General features: G+C 35.6%; 1 non-coding gene across 1 annotated transcript; it reads left to right on the top strand.

Annotated features, from left to right (window-relative positions):
- The first annotated feature begins 1,837 nt into the window (after positions 1-1,837).
- On the top strand, positions 1,838-1,909 carry TRNAI-GAU (transfer RNA isoleucine (anticodon GAU)). The gene has a single exon. It is a non-coding gene; the product is annotated as a tRNA-Ile (tRNA).
- The last annotated feature ends 5,258 nt before the right edge of the window (positions 1,910-7,167 follow it).

Below are 7,167 nucleotides of genomic sequence, written 5' to 3'. Positions count from 1 at the left end.
TAGGTTGTAGTGAAGATACGAATGTAGTAGAGATAAGGATTATTAAAGAGTAAAGTTTATTCAAAATGAGTATGTAGTGAAGATAAGAACTATTTCTAGTGGACATCAGGGAGTACAATGATAATGGTACGGTAGAAATAACGGAGTCGTGAAGAAGAGGGTATAGTGAAGATATAATTAAGTGAAAATAACCTAGTAGTGAAGATACACGTTAGTGAACATGAGGTTGTAGTGAGCTTAACGTTATTGACCTGATCCCCCAAATCCTCCTAACTACGTTCAAGGGCGGATCCAAAGCCAACCGAAAAGGCTATTTGCACTGTTTCCCTGCAAAACTCGTCCAAATGCCTCTCTTCTCTTTTACTAATATATATATATATATATATATATATATATATATATATATATATATATATATATATATATATATATATATATATATATATATATATTAGTAAAAGAGAAGAGAGGCATTTGGACGAGTTTTGCAGGGAAATAGTGCAAATGACTGGGAGATGTATAAGAGAAGGAGGCAAGAGGTCAAGAGATAGGTGCAAGGATTGAGAAAGAGGGCTTCTGTATCTTCACTTCTTGAAACACCTAGAGTACAATATGATATATAAAATACAGAATCTTCACCGTAAACTGAATTGCCCACCATATCTACTACTCTTGAGCTGGAAGAAATCACGGCCATAGAGTTTAATGATCTCTAATTCTTTTTTTTCACTACTTGCCAACATTAGTTTGGAATATATATACAATACAAAGTAAGGCATCTTCACTACAAACTGAAATGTCCCATATGATACATATAATGTACAATTGGGCATCTTCACTTAAACTGAATTGTCCACCATATCTAATGCACTTGAGCTGGTAGAAATCATGGCCATAGTTTATCTTTCATTCTTTATCTCCATTATTTGACACAATTGCATTATAATATGATGAATATAATACACAATTGGGCATCATTGAAATTTCAATACACAAAGACTTATAATCTTAATATTAGTGATGGTCTATACAGATTGGATAACTTTAATGTTGATAGAATTTGTAAACAATTCACCTTCTTGTCCACATAATAAGTTTATGATACGCTTGTTGTCTTTCTTGGACAATCACATGTTTACCATATGGCATCCTCGCTCCGTCTCTTCGTTGTATATCAACTGACTGTTATATTTTTCTCTTGTATCTCCCCTGATGATGTGAGTTTTACAGGAAAGTGCACTTGGGAACTTATCGTGTTTATTTTCCCCGTGGACTCATAAGAATAAACTTGATTACGTGCAAAATTGTGATCCTTTTCGATATATATATATATATATATATATATATATATATATATATATATATATATATATATATATATATATATATATATATTGGAAAGGATCACAATTTTGGACAATCACATGTTTACCAAATGGCTTCCCAGCTTCGTCTCTTCGATGTATATCAACTGACTGTTATATTCCTCTCTTGTGTCTCCCCTGAAGATGTGATTATTACACGAAAGTGCACTTGGGAATTTTTTGTGTTTCATTTTCCCCGTGGACTCATGGGAATATATATATATATATATGTATATATATATATATATATATATATATATATATATATATATATATATATATATATATATATATATATATATATAATATATATATATATATATATATATCCTTCAGTATGTTTACTTTCGATAATGAGGAACAGAAGAAGGAGTCAAGCAAGTAAATTTTGTCAAAGACATCTCTCTTTTCTTAACGCTGCCTCGCAAAGATTTTCATTATTTCAAATTGAAGAAACAGACGAATTTTCTATTGTCTGGTTAGCTCAGTGGTAGAGCATGAGTCTGATAAACTCAAGGTCGTGGGTTCGAGACCCACACCAGACATAATTTTTGTCTATCTTTTTTCATTTTGTCCGCATCACATGTGTGCAACATTCAGTATGTTCGTCCAACGTTGTAGTAAAGATCTTCACAATAAATTGGGGTTTTCGACCTTATCTGAAAGGGTCAGGTCCACCAAGACGTCCTTGAAATCTTCCAGAAGCTTCTGGCGATCCTCCTCCAACTGCTGGGCACATCAGAGTTAACATGGGCCGGACATCGGTTGTGGAACGACTTAATCTGCTTCCGGTAGTTAGCAGGGATGATAATGAGGGCTCTGACCTCATACCAGGTCAGCTTGGTTACAGTCTATTGCTTAGTTCCAGTTTATTACATAGTTCCAGTCTATTGCAACGACAATAAAAGATTAAAACTCATTTCTTCGTGGAAAATTGAGAGGAAAACACGACAGCAACATGGAGATTTACCCTGTGGTTATTTTGCCGGCTAGTCGGCAACGGTCGGTCAAACACTATTTTGCCGTGGTAATCTCAGTGCTTCATATAATACTATGTCACAAAATATGTTCTTGGGGGCGTAGCTCAGTGGTAGAGCGCTCGCTTGGCATGCGAGAGGTCCCGGGTTCAAACCCCGGCGCTTCCATTTTTGTTATTTGGGAAATTCATTGTTTTCAGTCTTATATATATATATGATATATATATATATATATATATATATATATATATATATATATATATATATATATATATATATATATATATATATATATATATATATATATATATCGTCCGATCAGGGAAGTTAAGCAACGTTGGGTCTGGTTAGTACTTGGATGGGTGACCGTCTGGGAACACCAGATGCTGTTATCCCTGGGGATAGGGAAGAAAGTATACTTGCCTCGTATTCCCTGTGTCGTACAAGGCGACTTAAAGAGGAGGGAGCAGAAGGCCGGAAATCCTTTACTCTCACTTTCAATTTTCCAAAAGACGGAACAGAGAAGATATAGAGATATTGTAAAGATGTAACTAATATAAGATATAAAAATGAATGGAAGATACGAATGTAGCTGAAACAAGGAGTAATGAAGATTAAGGGGCAATGAAAATTATTCTGTGGTGAAGATGAATGTATATGTTGAGATTTTGTATTGAACATCAAGAAGTAATGATAATGATGAGAGTGTAGTGACGATGAGGGTTTAGATAGAGAGTGGTGACAATTGCCTTTACAATGATAATAAGGAGGTAACACAATGAGGAACACAAACTTTCCAAAGCTACGTTCAAGTCAGACTTTGAACTAAGTTCGGTAAACAGAAGGATGATGTTAAGATGAGAGTGTAGTGAAGAGTATAGTGATGATAAGGATATTGTCAAGATAGGTTGTGGTGAAGAAAAGAATGTAGTGAAGATACGAATGTAGTAGAGATAAGGGTTATTAAAGAGTAAAGTTTATTCAAAATGATTATGTAGTGAAGATAAGAACTTCTTTTAGTGAACATCAGGGAGTACAATGATGATGTCATGGTAGAAATAAAGGTGTAGTGCAGAAGAGGGTATAGCGAAGATATAATTAAGTGAAAATAAGCTAGTAGTGAAGATACACCTTAGTAAGTATGAGGTTGTAGTGAACTTAACCTTATTGACCTGATCCCCCAAATCCTCCAAACTACGTTCAAGGGCGGATCCAAAGGCAACCGAAAAGGTTATTTCTCTGTGTATTGTTAGTAGTGGTGGTGGTGTGTAGGTGTGTGTAATCATGTATTTGCACTGTATTAGGAGGGAGTTTTACACTCGTGGGGCCCCGTGTAAGTACGTTGTTTGTGTGAGCGGGTAAAATCTAAAGCCTTCCTTGAAACCAGCTTAGTCAAGATAAGGTCATATGAACATGAGGTTGTAGTGAAGATTATAATAAGCCTTGCATAGTGAAGATAAAGGGATTAAGGAGAGGAGATGTGATAAAGATGATTATAGTGAACACAAAAGGATTTAAGCTATGTCCAAGGTCGGCCTACGGGCTTGAACTTACATTTTAGGTCAAAGGCATCACCAGTACACCCCGGCCAGCCTTAAAGTTTATCCGAGTACATAGTATTCGAATAGTTATTTCCCTATCAGGGGCCATCATAGCCTAGCGGTAACGCTCCCGCCTGTTGCACAGGGGTCCCGAGTTTAATTTTGGCTGTTCGAGGTTTATATGTTCTATGAAAGTGCGCGTTCATATCCTCTTAGTTCGCATATATATATGTATATATATATATATATATATATATATATATATATATATATATATATATATATATATATATATATATATATATATATTCCCACGTATTCCCTGCGTGTCGTAGAAGGCGACTAAAAGGGGAGGGAGTGGGGGGCTGGAAATCCTCCCCTCTCGTTTTTTTTTTAATTTTCCAAAAGAAGGAACAGAGAAGGGGGCCAGGTGAGGATTTCCCTCAAAGGCCCAGTCCTCTGTTCTTAACGCTACCTCGCTGATGCAGGAAATGGCGAATAGTATGAAAGAAAGAAATATATATATATATATCACTGAGTCCACGAAGAAAATGAAACACGATAAGTTCCCAAGTGAACTTACGTGTAATAATGGCAAGCAAGTAAGAATGATAGAGGATGAAAGACAAGAACAGTGGACAGGTGTTATGTATTCTGTGTCCTTGATAACCATTTGATGTGACTCATTCAGATAAGGTCCAAAACGCCAGTTGTGAAGATGTACAAAGGATAATAGAACAGTGTACGTACGTACGTAGTGTGAGTATCTTGACTGATAGAAAGTATTGGAAGCGGCAGGAAGTATATACTGAATGATCATATTAGGTAGTACATGGCAGTTCTTCGAAGTAAACCAGAAAAATGATGCTGAGAGAAAAGGGACGTAATAGGAAATAATTTGTTAAATGTCTAGAAACTTTGATCTTAAAGTAGTCGTCTTGTGTTGGGTCATCTTTTAGACACCAAGAGGAGAACATAGTCTGTGTTTTGTAACCATTAATAAATATATATTCTCAACGCCTTTTATCACTTCTTCCAGACCTTAACGGATTTTGGCTGAACGATCTTGGCCCTGTGACGGCCACAAAATGCAGCACAATACACATTTATTACAAAAAAAAAAAAAAGAAATTTATCACAACAGTCGTTATGTTTTTTACCGGAATCTTTAAGCTTTCAGTAGCATTATTAAGTACATAACACATTCATCTGCCTCATTTACATGCATATAGATATGTCTACAAGTGTATATGTACATGTTTTATATTATCTATCTGAATTTAAAGTTTATCATGATATCTGTGTAGACAAAATACTAATGGATACCACAAGATATGTACAGTTACTAAAAGATTATTCTGAACCTCTACCATGTTATGACACACTCGACCTTGGCCTCCTGACCTGCCAGGGCAATAATCTGTTATTGATAAAGAATTGATCATATTCTTAGTTGATAACCTAAACCTGCACCAGTGCGGTGGGAATGTCTAATACAGAGAGAGAGAGAGAGAGAGAGAGAGAGAGAGAGAGAGAGAGAGAGAGAGAGAGAGAGTATGTTAACCGTCACACTCCAGTATTTCTGGAAGCGTCAGTCAGAAGTAAACGTGTTTTCGTCACACAAGACAACGTGATCCCAGAAGCCAGTATCTTTATCACAATGTTCAGGTTCATATTGCCTTCTCTTCTCCATGTTTAAATTACTCAGAAGCTGGTGTGTGTGTGTGTGTGTGTGTGTGTGTGTGTGTGTGTGTGTGTGTGTGTGTGTGTATGTGTGTGTGTGTGTGTGTGTGGCTGTGTCAGTCCTTGGAATGAAGTGTGTTTTCGGACAGTGTGAGTGAGTGGCGCATCATCATCATCAGAGATGAATCATTATGCCAATGATTATGGCGAGGCTAACCTGACCTCAGGTCTCATCACAACACGGTATGGCGTAGTGGTGGTCTGTGTTTAATATTAGTATGCAGAACTGATGGTACTGGTGAGTAATGGGTAAATGGGAGAAATTTCTCTTAACTTAGTGTGAAAATAAGGAATAAACAAAACTAAATACCAGACGAGGATAACAATATATACACACAACAAAATTCCCGTAACACAAAGATGAAACCAACCAAAGATGTTGCCCATGTAATATGTGATATGAAAATATCACACAAAAACAATAAAATACAAAGAAGAAAATGCAAGGCTAAGATACTATAAGTAAAGAAAAGAGAAAGAGAACTAGAAAATATTGAAGTTCTCATACAAGAAAATGACATATAGACTTGGCTGTCCATCCAACAACAGATTAACGTATAATAGGAGATTAAAATCATAGATTTTACATCTTACATTATTAGATAAAAGGCAAAGAAAATAATATATGGAAATTATGAATAAAGTGTATACTTATATAAGATTATGTAGTTTATGACACCAATAGAACAAGCACTAACATTCAAAAATATAATAATCTATGGAAATACAAAGTAAGACATCAAATTATGTTGCAGCAAAACAAGGATGGGATAAATCCAAGGCAAATAGATAACAAACAACCACATTTTTCTACAAACTCAACAAAGATAAAGGCGAAGGTTTTAGATATCAGGAAGTACATACCATATTTCTCCAGTACCTGCAGTTTTGTAATTAAAGTAAAAAATATTCTTGAGCTTACTTATTAACGAGTCACTTATGCTAATTAACTTTGTTTTCAAGCTCATTATTGTTAGAGTATTTCCCATCATCTCTTATCTGCATAATTACTTCATCAGGATCATTAGGCTTACGTGGACCAATTACAGGTTATGTATGTAAATATGTTGCTTTAATGTTAAAGAATGAAATATGTCCTGGTTGATATGGCATGATTGTTGATGAAACCGTCCACTTGATTTGGTCCCTAACATTGTGTTTAATGTTACCTACATATGTTATTGCTCATACTTGTTTCAAGTCGTCCGTATAATACTTCATCCTTGGGAAAAACATAAAAAAACAAGTTTTAGATTATTTTCTTCTTTTTTTAAACTGAAAACTCACTGTAAAGTTTTCGTCAACAAACAGACAGCCAGACAGCGCAAGGGTAATTAGTACCACCAGCTGTTGACAACGTGCACAATTAAAGCAGTCATTGCTCGCGCGAGATTACTCCTGCTTTCCTGTCTTATATAGTCTTTGTACAACTACACACACACACACACACACACACACACACACACACATACGCACACATACACACACACACACACACACACGCACACACACACACACACACACACACACACACACACACAC

Source organism: Panulirus ornatus, chromosome 9, assembly GCF_036320965.1.
Source record: "Panulirus ornatus isolate Po-2019 chromosome 9, ASM3632096v1, whole genome shotgun sequence".
Taxonomy (NCBI): domain Eukaryota; kingdom Metazoa; phylum Arthropoda; class Malacostraca; order Decapoda; family Palinuridae; genus Panulirus; species Panulirus ornatus.
The sequence above is the reverse complement of the archived record's forward strand: the minus strand, read 5'-3'. Positions and strand labels throughout refer to the sequence as shown.